We start from the raw sequence: 16,728 nt of genomic DNA on the forward strand, positions 1-16,728 counted from the left end.
ACCCAGACTTGTACAGATTTGGGTACCAGAAGTAGTTCTAGAGGAATAGAATATAAAGCATGAAGTTGTCTTATTGGCTTTGAGGTTTCTGGAGTTAGCTGCTTAATATGATTAGACCCAAAAATGCTAAGGACTCTACTTCTAATACTATGGAGACCACTGATAGTCCTTGGTGTGAACTGTTTAGAAAGTTATGCAAAACAAATGCATTTGACACTCCTGATTCACCGCTTGTGAGAGTCAAGGAGTTTAGTGATTCTATACATAATACCTTTGAACATACCAAGCAATATAATGAAGTTGGTTTTTGGCTCCTAAGTTCAGTGGACAAATTAATGAAAGAAAATGATGAACCCAGGAATTCTGTCTTCCAGCTTCAGAAGTAGATACCATGCCTCAAATCTGCTAAGATTTCCCTGAGTGAGAGTCTTATCTCCTGTTGAGAAAGAGCTGAAATTGTGAAAAAATAGACACAAGCTCTTATCATGTGAGTGGCTGATCTGCAATGAAAGGTGCGTGCACAGCCTTGCCAGGTGTCTACTGTTAAAGTGAGGGCATTGATTGGAAAAGAATGGGATCCTGCAACTTGGAATGGGGATGTGTGGGAGAACCCTGATAAAGCTGCGGACACAGAGTTTGTAAACTCTGATGAACCTTTTTTGCCAGAAGGAACAGCTTCCCCATCCCCAGTAGTGTCAACATCCCCTCCCCTACCCTTGCTGCCATCAGCCTTTCCACCTTTGTCTGAAGAGATAAACCCTGTGCTGCCTGAGGCAACAGTGATGGCCTCCTCTGAGGCAGTTGCCAGGCAAAATATGTTGGTTCTCCTTAGGAGCCACCCCCAACACCTCTGTTTGCTTCTACACCTATAACTAGACTAAAGTCCTGGCAGACCCCTAGAGGTGAGGTTGAGATTGTGACCCATGAGGAGGTGTGCTACATTTGAAAATAACTCCTTGAGTTCTCTATATAAACAGAAATCTGGAGAACAGGCATTGGAATAAATATTGAGGGTATGGGATAATGGTGAAAGGAACATAGAGTTGGATCAGGCTGAATTTATTGATTTGGGCCCACTAAGTAGGGACTCTGCATTTAATGTTGTAGCTCAGGGAGTTTAAAAAGGTTATAATTGTTTATTTGTTTGGTTACCTGAAATATGGATTAAAAGATGGCCTGCTGTTAACAAGCTAAAAATGCTTGATCTCCTTTGGTTTAATGTAGAGGAAGGTATCCAAAGGCTTAGGGAGATTGGGAGGTGGAGTGAATTAGCCACTTTAGACCTACTCATCCCAGCTGGGAGGGTCCAGAAGATATGCCGTTGCAATTAATGCCTTGTGAAATAGATTTGTGAGGACAGCACCTGCATCTTTGAAGAGCTCTATAATTACTCTTCTCTATATGTCAGATCTAACAGCAGGAACTGCAGTCACCCAACTACAAAATTTACATACAGTGGGAATAATTGGATCCCAAGGTAGCAGGGGTCAAGTGGTGGCGCTCAACCATCAAAGACCAGGTGGGCGTAGCTACCGTAATGGACAGCAGAGACAAAACAGCAATCAAAATAGTCTGACTCGTGTAGAGCTCTGGCATTGGCTAATTAATCACAGAGTTCCTAGAAGTGAAATTGATAGGAAGCCTACTGAATTCCTACTTATTTTATATAAGGAAAATTCTTCTACATCGAAGGGACAAAAGGCTAATTTGAAATATAAAAACAGAGAATCATGGCCCCTCAATCAATTTCCAGACTTGAGCCAGTTTACAGACCCAGAACACTTTGAATGAAGGGGAAGCCAGGTCCCCTTGAGGAAGGAACCCCACTACATTACCCACAGTTTATGCAATGAATCTTTCTCCAATCCTTCCCCAAGAAGACCTCCAGCCTTTTACCAGGGTAACTGTGCATTGAGGAAAGAGAAATGATCAGATATTTCAGGGACTACTGGACTCTGGCTCTGAGCTGACATTGATTCCAGGGTACCCGAAATGTCATTGTGGCCCTCCAGTTAAAGTAGGGGCTTATGGAGGTCAGGTAATTAATCGAGTTTTAGCTCAGTCCGACTTATAGTGGGTCCAGTGGGTCCCCAGACTCATCCTGTGGTCATTTCCCCAGTACCAGAATGCATAATTTGCATACACATGCTTTTCTGCTGGCAAAACCCCCACATTGGCTCTCTGACTGGTAGAGCTATTATGGTGGGAAGGCCCAAATGGAGGCCATTAGAGCTGCCCCTACCTAGAAAAATAGTAAATAAAAAACACTATCGCACCTCTTGATGGTGACATCAAGGACATGAAAGACACAGGGGTGGTGATTCCCACCACATCCACATTCAACTCTCCCATTTGGCCTGTGCAGAAGAGAGATGGATCTTGAAGAATGACAGCAGACTGTCGTAAGCTTAACCAAGTGGTGACTCCAATTGCAGCTGCTGTACCAGATATGGTTTCATTGCTTGAGCAAAGTAATACATCTCCTGGTACCTGATATGCAGCCATTGAGTTGGCAAATGCCTTTTTCTCCATTCCTGTCCAGAAGGTTCACCAGAAGTGATTTGCCTTCAGCTGGCAAGGCCAGCAATATACCTTTACTGTCCTACCTCAAGGGTATATCAACTCTCTAGCTTTGTGTCATCATTTTATTCAGAGAGACCTAGATCGCTTTTTGCTTCCGCAAGATGTCACACTCACCCATTACATTGATGACATTATGCTGACTGGATCCAGTGAGCAAGAAGTAGCAAACACACTGGACTTATTGGTGAGACATTTGCATGCCAGAGGATGGGAAATAAATCCAACTAAAATTCAGGGAGCTTCTACCTCAGTAAAATTTCTAGGGGTCCAATGGTGTGGGACCTGTCAAGATATTCGTTCTAAGGTGAAGGATAAGTTGCTGCAGTTGGCCCCTCCTACAACCAAGAAAGAGGCATGACACCTAGTGGGCCTATTTGGATTTTGGAGGTAACATATTCCTCATTTGGGTGTGTCATTCTGGCCCATTTATCAAATGACCTGAAAGCCTGCCAGTTTTGAGTGGGGTCCAGAACAGGAGAAGGCCCTGCAACAGGTTCAGGCTGCTGCGCAAGCTGATCTGCCACTTGGGTCATATGATCCAGCAGATCCAGTGGTGCTTGAGGTGTCAGTGGCAGATAGGGATGTTGTTTGGATCCTTTGGCAGGCCCCCATGGGTGAATCACAGCAGAGGCCTCTAGGATTTTTGATCAAGGCCCTGCCGTCTTCTGCAGATAATTACTCTCCTTTTGAGAGACAGCTCTTGGCCTGTTGCTGAGCTTTGGTGGAAACTGAACGTTTGACTATGGGTCATCAAGTCACCATGCGACCTGAATTGCCTATCATGAACTGGGTGCTTTCTGACCCATCTAGTGGGTCATGCACAGCAGCATTCCATCATCAAATGGAAGTGGTATGTATGTTATCAGGCTTGAGCAGGTCCTGAAGGCACAAGTAAATTACACGAGGAAGTGGCTCAAACGGCCATGGTCTGCACTCCTGCCACCCTGCCTTCCCTCCCCTAGCCTGCACCGATGGCTTCATTAGAAGTTCCCTATGATCAGTTGACAGAGGAATAGAAGACTAGCGCCTGGTTCACAGATGATTTTGCACAATATGCAGGCACCACCCTAAAGTGGACAGCAGCAGCACTACAGCCACCATTTTCTAGGACACCCCTAAAGGACAGCAGTGAAGGGAAATCTTCCCAGTGAGCAGAACTTTCAGAAGTGCACCGGTTGTGCACTTTGCATGGAAGGAGAAATGGCCAGATATGTGATTATATACTGATTCACTGGCTGCAACCAGAGGTATGGCTGGATGGTCAGGAACTTGGAAGAAGCATGATTGGAAAATTGGTGACAAATAAATTTAGGGAAGAGGTACATGGATGAACCTCTCTGGGTGGTCAAAAACTGTGAAGACTTTTGTATTCCATGTGAGTGCTCACCAACAGGTGACCTCAGCAGAGGAGGATTTTAATAATCAAGTGGATAGGATGACCCGTTCTATGTACACCACTCAGCCTCCTTCCCCAGCCACCCCTGTGATCACCCAGTGGGCTCATGAACAAAGTGGCCATGGAGGCAGGGATGGAGGTTACACATGGGTTCGGCAACATGGACTTCCACTCACCAAGGCTGACCTGGCTACAGTCACTGCTGAGTGCCCAGTTTGCCAGGAGCAGACACCAACACTGAGTCCTCAATGTGGCACCATTCCTCGGGGTAACCAGCCAGCTACCCGGTGGCAGTTGGTTATATTGGACCTCTCCCATCATGGAAAGGGCAAAGGTTTGTCCTCACTGGAATAGACACTTACTTAGGATATGGGTTTGCCTATCCTGCATACAACGCTTCTACAAAGACTACCATCCATGGACTCATGGAATGCCTTATCCACCGTCATGGTATTCCACATAGCATTGCCTCTGACCAACGCATTCACTTTATGGCAAATGCAGTGTAGCAGTGGCCTCGTGTTCATGGAATTTACTGGTCTTTCCATATTCCCCATCATCCAGAAGCAGCTGGATTGATAGAACAGTGGAATGGCCTTGTGAAGTCACAATTACAATGCCAACTAGGCAACAATACTTTGTAGGGCTGGGGCAAAGTTCTCAAGAAGGCCGTGTATGCTCTGAATCAGCATCCAATATATGGTACTGTTTCTCCCATAGCCAGGATTCACAGGTCCAGGAATCAAGGGATGGAAGTGGAAGTGGCACAACTCACCATCACCCATAGTGTTCCACAAGCAAAGTTTTTATTCCTGTTCCCATGACATTATGTTCTGCTGGCCTGGAGGTCTTAGTTCCAGGAGGAGGAACACTGCCACCAGGAGACACAAGAACGATTCCATTAAACTGGAAGCTGAGATTGCCACCTAGACACTTTGGGCTCCTCCTACCTTTAAGTCAACAGGCTAAGAAGGGAGTTACAGTGTTGGCTGGGGTGATTGATCCGGACTATCAAGATGAAATCAGTCTACTACTCTATGACCGAGGTAAGGAAGAGTATGCATGGAATACAGGAGATCCATTAGGGCATCTCTTAGTATTACCCTGCCCTATGATTATGGTCAATGGGAAACTACAGCAGCCCTATCCAGGCAAGACTACAAATGGTCCAGACACCTCAAGAATGAAAGTTTGGGTCATTCCACCAGGAAAAAAAAAAAAAAAACTATGACCTGCTGAGGTGCTTGCTGAAGGCAAAGAGAATACAGAATGAGTAGTAGAAGAGGGTAGTCATCAATACCAGCTGTCACCACGTGACCAGCTGCAGAAACGAGGACTGTAATTGCAAGTGTATTTCCTCCTTTTGTTAAAAACATGTTTGTGCATGTATACACTTGTACTAAGAAAATATCATTTTATTTCCTTTTCCTTTATCATGTGACATAAGATTTATTGACTTCATATCAGCCTTTAAGTATGTTAACTTTACATAATAGTATTTGGGTTGGAGACTGGTGCGTTTCTGGTTGTACAAAGGATAGTTGTATTATGTTAGGCATAATTATGACCTTATTATTGTCGTTATTTGAAGTCTATGTATGATCGCAGAAGATGTGTATGGGTTTGAATTTACAAGGGGTGTACTTGTGGTGGTTAATACTGAATGTCAACTTGGATTGAAGGATGCAAAGTATTGATCCTGGGTGTGATTGTGAGGGTGTCGCCAAAGGAGATTAACATTTGAGCCAGTGGGTTAGGGAAGGCAGATCCACCCTTAATCTGGTCAGCACAATCTAATCAGCTGCCAGTGAATATAAAGCAGACAGAAAAATGTGAAAATGTGAGATGGGCCTAACTTCCCAGCCTAGATCTTTCTCCCATGCTGGATGCTTCTGCCCTCAAACATCTGACTCCAAGTTCTTCAGTTTTGAGACTTAGATTGACTCTCCTTCTCTTCAAGCTTGCAGACAGCCTATTTTGGGAATTTGTGATTGTGTAAGTTAATACTTAATAAATTATCTCTCTCTCTCTCCATATGTATTATGCTCCATATATTATTCTCTCCCTCTCTCCATGTATATTAGTCAGGGCTCCCTAGAGGGACAGAACTAATAGGAGACATATAGAGAGAGTTTGTTGTATAATTATATATTATATATATATATAATATAATGTTTTATAAATAATATATAATATATATTTTATGTATAAGCTATATAACATATAATAAATATATATCATATAAATTATGTAAGAAAATATATATAATATATAATTATATAATTATCTCTCTCTTTCTCTCTCTCCTATTAGTTCTGTCCCTCTAGGGAATCCTGACTAATACAATAGCCAAATAGTATTCCGTGGTGTATATATGCCACATTTTCTTTATCTATTTCCTGGCTGATGGACACTTAGGTTGATTCGATATTTCTGTGATTGTGAATAGTACTGTATTAAACATGGGGGGTATCTGTCTGATATCTGGATTTCCTTTGCATTGGATAACTACTCAGCTGTGAGTTTCCTGGATTCTACAGAAGTCGTACCTTTGTTTGTTTTTCTTTCTTTCTTTCTTTCCTTCCTTCTTTCTTTCTTTCTTTCTCTCTTTCTTTCCTTTCTTTTCTTTCTTTTCTTTTCTTTTCTTTTCCTTTCTTTTCTTTTCTTTTCTCTTTTCTTTTTTGACAGAGTCTTGCTCCAGCCCAGGCTGGAGTGCAATGGCGTGATCCTGGCTCACTGCAACCTCCACCTCCCAGGTTCAAGTGATTCTCTTGCCTCAGCTTCCCAAGTAACTGAGCTTACAGGCACGCACCACCACACCTGGCTAATTTTTTTGTATTTCTAGTAGAGACGCAGCTTCACCATGTAGGCCAGGCTGGTCTCAAATTCCTGACCTCAGGTGATCCACCTACCTTGGCCTCCCAAAGTGTTGGGATTACAGGGGTGAGCCACCATGCCCAGCCTGCTTTACATGTTTTTCTTGAGAAATTTCTATGCTGTTTTTTATGGTGAGTGTACTTATTTACCTTTCTGCCAACAGTGTCTAAGACCTTCCTTTTTTCTGCCTCATCATCTGGATTTATTAGATTTTGGGAGTGTTTTCTTTTGTCTGTTAAACAGTGTCTCTTCTAACTGGGAGAAGATGATATCTCATTGTGGTTTTAATTTGTATCTTTCTGACCACTTGTGATGTTGAGCATTTTCTTCATACAACTGTTGGTTGACCATTCCCATGTCTTTTTTTGGAAAATGTCCTTTGCCTACTTTCTAAAGGGATTATATTGGGGGCGTGTGTGTGTGTGTGTGTTAGCTTACTGCCGACATGTTTGACTTGCTTGCCTATTCTGGATGTGTAAAATGAATCTTGAGAGATCCAGCTAGTTAGACCACCCTGGCAGTGAGGGTGGAAATGTGGAGTTAAAGGAATCAGTGGGTGAAACACAACAGCCAAGCTGACCAAAGGGCTTTTGGCAGTTGGGTGTCAGGATACAGTTCTAGCTGATGGTCTCAATCTCATCTCAAAATAGCAAGAAACATACAGAGAATGCCCCTATATTCTGTGCCCAGATTTGATTTCCAATATTTTCCTGTTTTCTCTTTCCCACAGATCAGCTCTGCTCTTCATCCTTTTGTTCATTTCTGTATACATCTTAATTTGAGTCTTATGGCTTCCCCCAAAGGAAATGGCTGAGCTCTGTCTACTTCACCCTACAGTTTCTGTGCATATCAGGAAAGATATTTTCATATATGTTCTCTAAACTAACATTTGAGTGTATATTTGTTCTTATCCCACTGCAATTGTGCCTCTCTACTTTTGATTTCACACAGTATGCACCATTCCCCTTCTTTTCTTGCCAGCCTATGCCTCTTCTGGCATGATCCTTCTGTTTATAAACAGTGTTCATCGCTACCAACTCTGTGGATCCAGGGCCTCTTCAATGTCTCAAAGTTTCTAGCAAATCTCACCACTGGAACTTTTAACAGAAATGTTTGAATTATTCCAATAAGTATACTCGAGACATAGAAGTCTTCCACCTGGGGCTACTTGACCACCCAACCAGAGAATAACATCCTATTATTTTCCCTTTTATAAAGCTCATTTTGACCTGGTCTTTTACATAAAGTCAACTAAATTGTTGCTATTTGAAAGACTAACTGTATTGACTTACAATATTGGGTGTGACACTGTTTTCTGAGCCTAAGTGAGATGTATGGGTGGTCTGGGTTTCTGTAATAGAAACCTCTGAACATGTCATGGAAGCTACTGGTGGAAATATTAGAGAGTTTGGTAAAAATTTTCCAGACTGTAGAAAACTTCAAAAAGTTAACAGCTTTGCAAATGCCAAAGGACTAGTGGGAATTACATTCATTGCTACAGTTGATTTTCTTGAGTCAAAATAACTGATAGATCTGGTGCATGTTTCAGTGTAAAACTTAAATATAATCGAACTAATCATAAATTTGTGATTCCCTATGAAAAGCCATGATCCATCAGGGATACTTTTGATTGTTTGGAGAGGGGAGTGCTTATTTGTTCAACTTGCTCAATCTCTTGGGTCCCAGATGTCTTTGTACCTTCCTAGGGATATTTAGTACTGTCCCAGGGGATATTTAAGCTTGAGAATCATATTCAGGGAGAGCTTCAGAGCCCACTTCCAAACTTAACTTACCTCTTTGAACAAACACTTAGCATGTAGGTTTGAAATTCAGAAAGAAGTTATGTAAAGGGGCTTCAAAAAACTTTACCGATTTAAGGACATCAAGCTGACTTCCTAAGTGTGTATCTCTAGTTCAAATCAGCAATGAGTTATTCTCCCAACACTCACCACACCCCCTGTCCATTCCCCATTTCCTCAAGCCAATAATAAATTTGATTTTACTGGTGTCTGGGTCTCGACTTTGGGAGTCAGTTGCTTTCTGCTGCTGCTAAGAAACTGCAGAGGAAGCAAGCAAGGATCTGAATGTCACATGGCAGGGATGGTTTCATGTTATAGGTTATAGAATTACCCAACTCAGACCTAGACTTGCAATCAAGTAGTGGTGAACCAGAAATCTAGGTAGCAAAAGCATCCTGTGTTTACCTAAATATCTATAAATATGATCTACAAGAACAGAACACTCATGTCAGTTTTTGTGGCACAATCGGTTAGTGCGTTCAGCTGTTAACTGTAAAGGTTGGTGGTTCGAGCCCACCCAGGGACGGTTAGTGATTTTTTTATTCCAATTCCGTCGTTAGTATTTTTCTCCATTCTTCTTTTCAGATCCAGAAGTTCTACTTCTAACCTAAAATCCTACACAATGGTTGCTTTATAAAACTCGTTTCCTAACATCCTCCACCCCAGAGTTTAGAGGTCCTCTAGTGCCGAACTAGAGCTCCTGTACTTTTCCCTCCAGAAACAAATCCTTTGACAGCTGCTTTCCTGCAGAACCTCGCAGCCAGCAGGACTTTGCTGGTACTAAGGAAAACAAGTATGGCTGTCTTGCTCAATGCTAAAGAGCTGGAGAAACCCAATGACCTCTCCAAGTTTAAAGAGTGCAGGGGCAGCTAAACTCCACCTCCATTCTCTTAGGGTCCAGACTGCACTTGAGAATTACATTAACAGAATATAGATCTAATTTCTTTAATATAAGTTTTATGTGGCACAGAAGCACTTATGAGGAAATGGAGATGAGAAGAAGCAGTTAGAGTTAGTAATTTATATACTAAATTGGATGAAGGGTCGTAAGTTGTGAAGAAGAAACTAAATTACGTGGAAAGGCTTAAAAAATAAGAGTTGTTTTTACAAGATATCTACAGAAAAGTGCCTTTAATAAACATTTAAATAAGTTAAAAACTTAAATAGTTTCTGATGGTATCTGATTCAAATTATGGGCCTGGAGGAAATAAGAGGTGATAGAAGCGGGTCTTGAAATAAGTTGGCATTTCCTTGCCATATAACTGTCTCAGATGTTATCATAAAGGATCTTCAAACAAGAGAATTTCAACTTGTTCACATAGGAAGAAAGCCGACTCTTTTCCTAGTAAGGGAGGCTCAGTGAGATTTGTGGGTTCAAAGCACTCAGGTTCACAACAATCTGCTCAACTGTCTCATTTCCATTCCCACTGTTGATGAATGCACCAACTGTCACAGAAGAGGCATACCCAGACTATGAATTTAACTTGGGTTTTAGTTTTTTAACCTGCAGGATCAAATTTTAAGTTCATATCTGGGCTATTCAAGATATACACACACACACACATCCTATTTTTACTGTTTTGTTGGTAACTATGGAACTCTTACTGGATAGAAAGTGGTATACAGATCATGGAAATGTGAATAGTTACAACCACTTTAGAAAGCTGTTTAGATGGACATACCTGCCACAGCTGACATATGTGTGCATGTCTCAGTAATTTTTTCCAAGGTATATACCTAAGAGAAAACTGTGTAACTATATAGATATAGACGTATAAATAAATAGGCAGATAGTCTCCAAAATACATGTACAAAATTGTTCAAGAAACCATTCTTTAAAATTTTATTGTTTAATATATCATAAACTTTACATATTTGAAGTATACAAAATTGTGTTTTGACATATGTATACACTAGTGAATCCAACACTATCATTAAGATAGTGAGCATAGCTGGGTGCGGTGGTTCACGCCTGTAATCTCAGCACTTTGGGAGGCTGAGGCAGGCAGATCACGAGGTCAGGAGATCAAGACCATTCTGGCTAACACGGTGAAACCCCGTCTCTACTAAATATACAAAAAATTAACCAGGCGTGGTGGCGGGCGTCTGTAGTCTCAGTTACTCGAGAGGCTGAGACAGGAGAATGGCGTGAACCCGGGGGCGGAGCTTGCAGTGAGCGGAGATCGTGCCACTGCACTCCAGCCTGACTCCGTCTCAAAAAAAAAAAAAGAAAAGAAAAGATAGTGAGCATATAGGCTGGGTGTGGTGGCCCAAGCCTGTAATCCTAACACTTCGGGAGGCCAAGGCGAGTGGATCACCTGAGGTCAGGAATTCGAGATCAGCCTGACCAACATAAAGAAACCCCATATCTACTAAAAATACAAAAATTAGCCGGGCATGGTGGCACATACTTGTAATCCCAGCTACTTGGGAGGCTGAGGCAGGAGAATCACTTTAACCCGGGAGGCGGAGGTTGTAGTAAGCTGAGATTGCGCCGTTGCACTCCAGCCTGGGCAACAAGAGTGAAACTGTCTCAGAAAAAATAATAATTAAAAAGAAAAGACAGTGAGCATCTCCATCACCCCCAAGCAGTTTCCCTATAGCCTTTTGTAATTCCACAATTCCACCTTCCTGCTCCTTACCACCTCACACTCCCTCTTACCCACCCATCCCAAGCCAACCATTGATCTGCTTTTTGTCAGTATAAATAAGTTGTCATTGCCTAGAGTTTTACATAAATGAAATCATACAGCGTGTCCTCTTTTTTGTTTGGTATGATCTCTCAGTCCATTCAGGTGCTATAACAAAATGCCATAGACTGGGTGGCTTATAAGCAACAGAAATTTATTTCTCATGGTTCTGGAGGTTGGGAGGTCCAAGATCAAGGTGCTTGCACATTTGGTTTCTGGTGAGGGCCTGTTTTCTCGCAGAAAGCAGTCTTTTAAGAAGCCTCACATGGTGAGGGTCTCTTTTATAAAGACACTAATCATATTCATGAAGGCTCCACCTTCATGACCTAATTACCTCCCCAAAGCCCCACCTTGTAATATCATAACCTTGGGAGTTAGAATTTTAACATATGAATTTGGGCTGTGTGTGCAAACATTCAGTCCATTGCAAATAGTCTGTCTCTTTAATTTTAGACATTCTAATTTTTGTGTAGTGGTATCTTCACATCCAGTAGGATGGCTATAATTTTTAAAATGACAGAAAATATAAAGTATAGGCAGAAATGTGGAGAAAAATGAAACCATCATAAACAAATTCAGTGGCATTAAGTACGTTCACAGGATTGTGCAACCACCATCTCAATCTAGTTCCAAAACATTTTCATCATAAGAAAGTAAAACCCCATATCATTATATGATTACTCCACATTCCCCAGCCCCTGGCAGCCATTACTCTGTTTTCTGTTCCTACATATTTACTTAGGCTGGTGGGAATATAAGTGACTTAGTAATTCCACTACTAAATAGATAACGCGCAAAAATAAAAAACAGATACTCAAACAAATGCTTGTACATAAATGTTCATAGCAGCAATATTCACAACACCCAAAAGGTGGAAACAACCCAAATGCCCATCAACAGATGAATGGATAAAGGAAATGTGGTATATACATAAAATATTATTTGGCCATAAGAAGAAATGAAGTCCTGGCCGGGCGCGGTGGCTTAAGCCTGTAATCCCAGCACTTTGGGAGGCCGAGACGGGCGGATCACGAGGTCAGGAGATCGAGACCATCCTGGCTAACACGGTGAAACCCCGTCTCTACTAAAAACTACAAAAAAAAAAACTAGCCGGGCGACGTGGCGGCGCCTGTAGTCCCAGCTACCCGGGAGGCTGAGACAGGAGAATGGCGTGAACCCGGGAGGCGGAGCTTGCAGTGAGCTGAGATCTGGCCACAGCACTCCAGCCTGGGTGACAGAGCGAGACTCCGTCTCAAAAAAAAAAAAAAAAAAAAAAAGAAATGAAGTCCTAGCACGTACTATGACATGAATGAACCCAAAACTATGCCAAGTGAGAGAAACTGGACAAAATGTGACACATTATGTGATTTCATTTCTGTGAAGTACATAGAATAGGTAAATCCATTTCAGGTTCCAGGAAACAGAGCATGGCCTGAAAGATGGGTGCAGCTCCAGGTAGGCAGGACTCCCAGGCTCTGAATGCTCCTCCCTCTGCATGGGGAGGGGCATATTTAGAGATCAGGAATAGGATCCTTTGGGGGAGGAGGGCAAAAGAGACACATGTTTTTCTCAATCAACCGTGGGGAAACTATGTAAGTGAAGAAGATGATGATTTTAGGAAGAAAGAAGGAGGGCGGGAGGGAGGGCGGAAGGGAGATGAGAAACTCCCGTGTCAGAGGGAGTCCGTGAGAAAAATGATTTGGAAAATATTTTTCTCTTCCCCAGTTTGACTTGTGACAATCTTTCTTCCAACGTTTCTGCCCCTAACGCCTTCTGCCACCCTCTGGCCCAGGCAGCAGTCACTGCATCCAGTACTATACACATTACTGCAAAATATTCTTAAGACATTCCTGTAGCTTTTTTTTTTTTTTTTTTTTTGAGACGGAGTCTTGCTCTGTCACCCAGGCTAGAGTACAGTGGCGCGATCTCGGCTCACTGCAAGCTCCGTCTCCCGGGTTTACGCCATTCTCCTGCCTCAGCCTTCTGAGTAGCTGGGACTACAGGTGCCCGCCACCTTGCCCGGCTAGTTTTTTGTATTTTTAGTAGAGACGGGATTTCACCGTGTTAGCCAGGATGGTCTCGTTCTCCTGACCTCGTGATCCGCCCGTCTCGGCCTCCCAAAGTGCTGGGATTACAGGCTTGAGCCACCGCGCCCGGCCTCCTGTAGCTTTCTAACATGTGCCTGAGGTGGTTGAGGCATCTGTTCTAAGATCTTTTCCCAGAAAGTGTTGCCCACATTCTGTGACTGTCCCTCCCTGGTGGTCTAGTGGCTAGGATTCGGCGTTTTCACCGCCGCGGCCCGGGTTCGATTCCTGGTCAGGGACGTCTGCATTTCTGCTTTCTGATGTCACTGCGGTGGTTTCCCCCAAAGCCGTGCTCAGTGATCTTCAGTTCAAGGCGGTGAACACTGCCTGTGCCTTTCAGCCTCTCCCAGATGATCCTGAAGTCAGTCTTGAGAACCACTGGGCAAGGTCATTAGGGAGCCCTTGACAAGTAAGAAGGTTGACAAGTTACTGTTGTCAAGTAACTTCTCATTGTAGGAGGTTGACTTTCTTCTACTAGTCTTACGGGTAAAGGTAACTAACTTATTACCATATAAAAATATGTTTCTATTTTTACAAAAGACCAAACGAATTAAGAGAGGTTTTCCATGTTTCAAATACGCAAATTAGTATAATGGACTAGTATGTTTTCCTATTTGGAACGCCTGTTACCAGAGGAAACAGCAGCGCATCTGGTAAAATAACCTGGGCATTCTACAACTCTGAAATGTAAACAAACCGCCCTTAGGGTTTAAATGAGAACTCGGCAGGAGGTGGGGGAGGGAGAATTACATTTATTCTTAAAACTGTGCCTATGCCAATTCATCAAACTTTTCTAGATTTAGAAGTCATTTGAAATAACTCACTTGTTTCATGTAAAAATTACTTATCTTGATTTTTAAAAATCAGGCCGGGTGCGGTGGCTCACGCCTGTAATCCCAGCACTTTGGGAGGCCGAGGCGAGTGGATCACAAGATTGAGACCATCCTGGCCAACATGGTCAAACCCCGTCTCTACTAAAACTACAAAAATTAGCTGGGTGCGGTGGCGTGGGCCTGTAGTCCCAGCTACTCAGAAGGCTGAGCTGTAGTCCCAGCTACTCCTTGAACACGGGAGGCAGAGGTTGCAGTGAGCTGAGATCCGGCCACTGTACTCCAGCCTGGTGACAGAGGGAGACTCAGTCCGAAACATAAAATAAAATAAAACTTAGTAATTCTCAATAGAGTGGGGCTGAGGCGAGTCAGAATCTGCCTACTTTTTACTCCATACAGGCAGTCCCCATTCCCTGGATACTGATGTACAGGATGTCAGCAATGCCTTGCAGAGAGGCATGCCTGAAAGCGAGCCTTGACTGCTCTGGAGGGCAGTGACAGCTGCAGCCGTGGCGATAATAGAATGCATGTAATCAAGAAAGCAGAAAAGCAAGCTTCCCTAATTGGGAATCAAACTTGAGCACCGGCAGCTAAAGCACTGAATCCCAGCCACTAGACCACCAGGGAGAGACAGCCTAGTTACCCAGGCAGCACCTTTTGGAAAAATACCTTAGGACTGAGGCTTTAACCACTGCAAGTGTAGGTTATAAATTTTTAGGAGTGTCTGGAAACTGTTCTTAAAATTTCAAATAATTAGCCGGCCGGATGCGGCGGCTCACCCCTGCAATCTCAGCACTTCGGGAGACCGAGGCAGGCGGATCACCTGAGGTCAGGAGTTCAAGACCAGCCTGGCTAACATGGTGAAACCCCGTTTCTACTAAAAATACAAAAACTTAGCCAGGCGTGGTGGCGCGCGCCTGTAATCCCAGCTACTCCGGAGGCTGAGGCAGGAGAATCGCTTGAACCCAGGAAGCTGAGGTTGCAGTGAGCTGAGATTGTCTCATTGCACTCCAGCTTGGGCAACAAGAGCTGAACTCTGTCCAAAAAAAAATTTAAAATTCTCCTGCCTCAGCCTCCCCAGTAGCTGGGATTACAGGCATGCACCACGACACCTGGCTAATTTTGTATTTTTAGTAGAGACTGGGTTTCTCCATGTTGGTCAGGCTGGTCTTGAACTGCCGACCTCAGGTGATCCGCCTGCCTCAGCCTACAAAAGTGTTGGGATTACAGGCATGAGCCACCAAGTCTGGCCGGAAAAAAATTCAAATAATTTTATCTTTGAATATGTGATTTGTTAGTGGAGTCCAATGAAATAATGGAGCCTGCACATGAGCAGATAAGATACCAGCAGTTTTCTTGTCCTCCATTCTCATCACCACTTTGTATAAAGCCTTTGCCATGCCTGTTGAACACAGAATTTCGGGCGGACCCACTCTGCAGTGAGACTTGAGAGAGACTCAAAGGAAAGTGTGTTGCCTCTATGACTGAATAAGCTGACTTGAAAGCCCCAAAGGCCACACTTTCCATTCAAACCAGAACTTACTTCAAATGTAAAAAGCAGGCAGTAGCATTCTAAGAAACACAAATGGCTAAACAATTCTATCATATCCTTTCTTGTGTTACCTCCCTCTATTAACCAACCGCTTATGCTAAAAATGATGGCAAAGAAGGAAAGAGAAAGATAAAAGAACTTACATTTCTCCCTCCCTTTCCTTTCAGTCCTTCTTTACTCATCAGCAACCTAAATGTAGAAAGTATGGGTAGAATGTGTGCATCAAGAAGTGAAAGAAAAACAGGCTGGGAGCGGTGGCTCACGCCTGTAATCCCAACACTTTGGGAGGCCGAAGCGCGTGGATCACGAGGTCAGGAGATCAAGACCATCTGGTGAACACAATGAAACCCATCTCTACTAAAAATACAAAAAATTAGCCGGGCGAGGTGGTGGGCACCTGTAGTCCCAGCTACTCAGGAGGCTGAGGCAGGAGAATGGTGTGAACCCAGGAGGCGGAGCTTGCGGTGAGCCGAGATCGCGCCACTGCACTCCAGCCTGGAGACTCTGCCTCAAAAACAAACAAACAAAAACAAAAAAACACAGTTGAGTTAGCTCTGTCCTGTGTTTCCACTGTTCTGGTAAGGACAAAAATAAACATGCAGGTAGGAGTTATGAAATATAGATTGTGTCATTTTGGTGTTTCTACATGTGAATTAAATGCTTTTATATTTACATTGCCAAATAAAAACCAACTTGGACTTAGATAAAGAGACTCTTCAAAAAGCTTATTGCAAAAGGTAGAATTTTCTGGTCTCAGAAACCTGAAAGGGTCTCAAAATCAAACAAACAAACAAAAAAGACATTTCTTTCACAGGGAAGGATAAGCAGAGCTTAGCAGAAACAAAATTTTAAGTTGGGGAAGTAAGCAGGAGTGAACAGACACCATGACCAGAAGTTTTTCAGGCAATGTGTCTCTA

The 16,728-nt window shown here is 43.1% G+C and overlaps 2 non-coding genes across 2 annotated transcripts; both read left to right on the plus strand.

The window, feature by feature from the left end:
* The first annotated feature begins 9,106 nt into the window (after window positions 1–9,106).
* On the plus strand, window positions 9,107–9,181 carry TRNAN-GUU. Its single transcript has one exon. It is a non-coding gene; the product is annotated as a tRNA-Asn (tRNA).
* A 4,416-nt stretch (window positions 9,182–13,597) lies between these two features.
* Window positions 13,598–13,669, plus strand: TRNAE-UUC. Its single transcript has one exon. It is a non-coding gene; the product is annotated as a tRNA-Glu (tRNA).
* The last annotated feature ends 3,059 nt before the right edge of the window (window positions 13,670–16,728 follow it).

Source organism: Trachypithecus francoisi, unplaced genomic scaffold (genome assembly GCF_009764315.1).
Source record: "Trachypithecus francoisi isolate TF-2019V2 unplaced genomic scaffold, Tfra_2.0 Lachesis_group5, whole genome shotgun sequence".
Classification (NCBI taxonomy): domain Eukaryota; kingdom Metazoa; phylum Chordata; class Mammalia; order Primates; family Cercopithecidae; genus Trachypithecus; species Trachypithecus francoisi.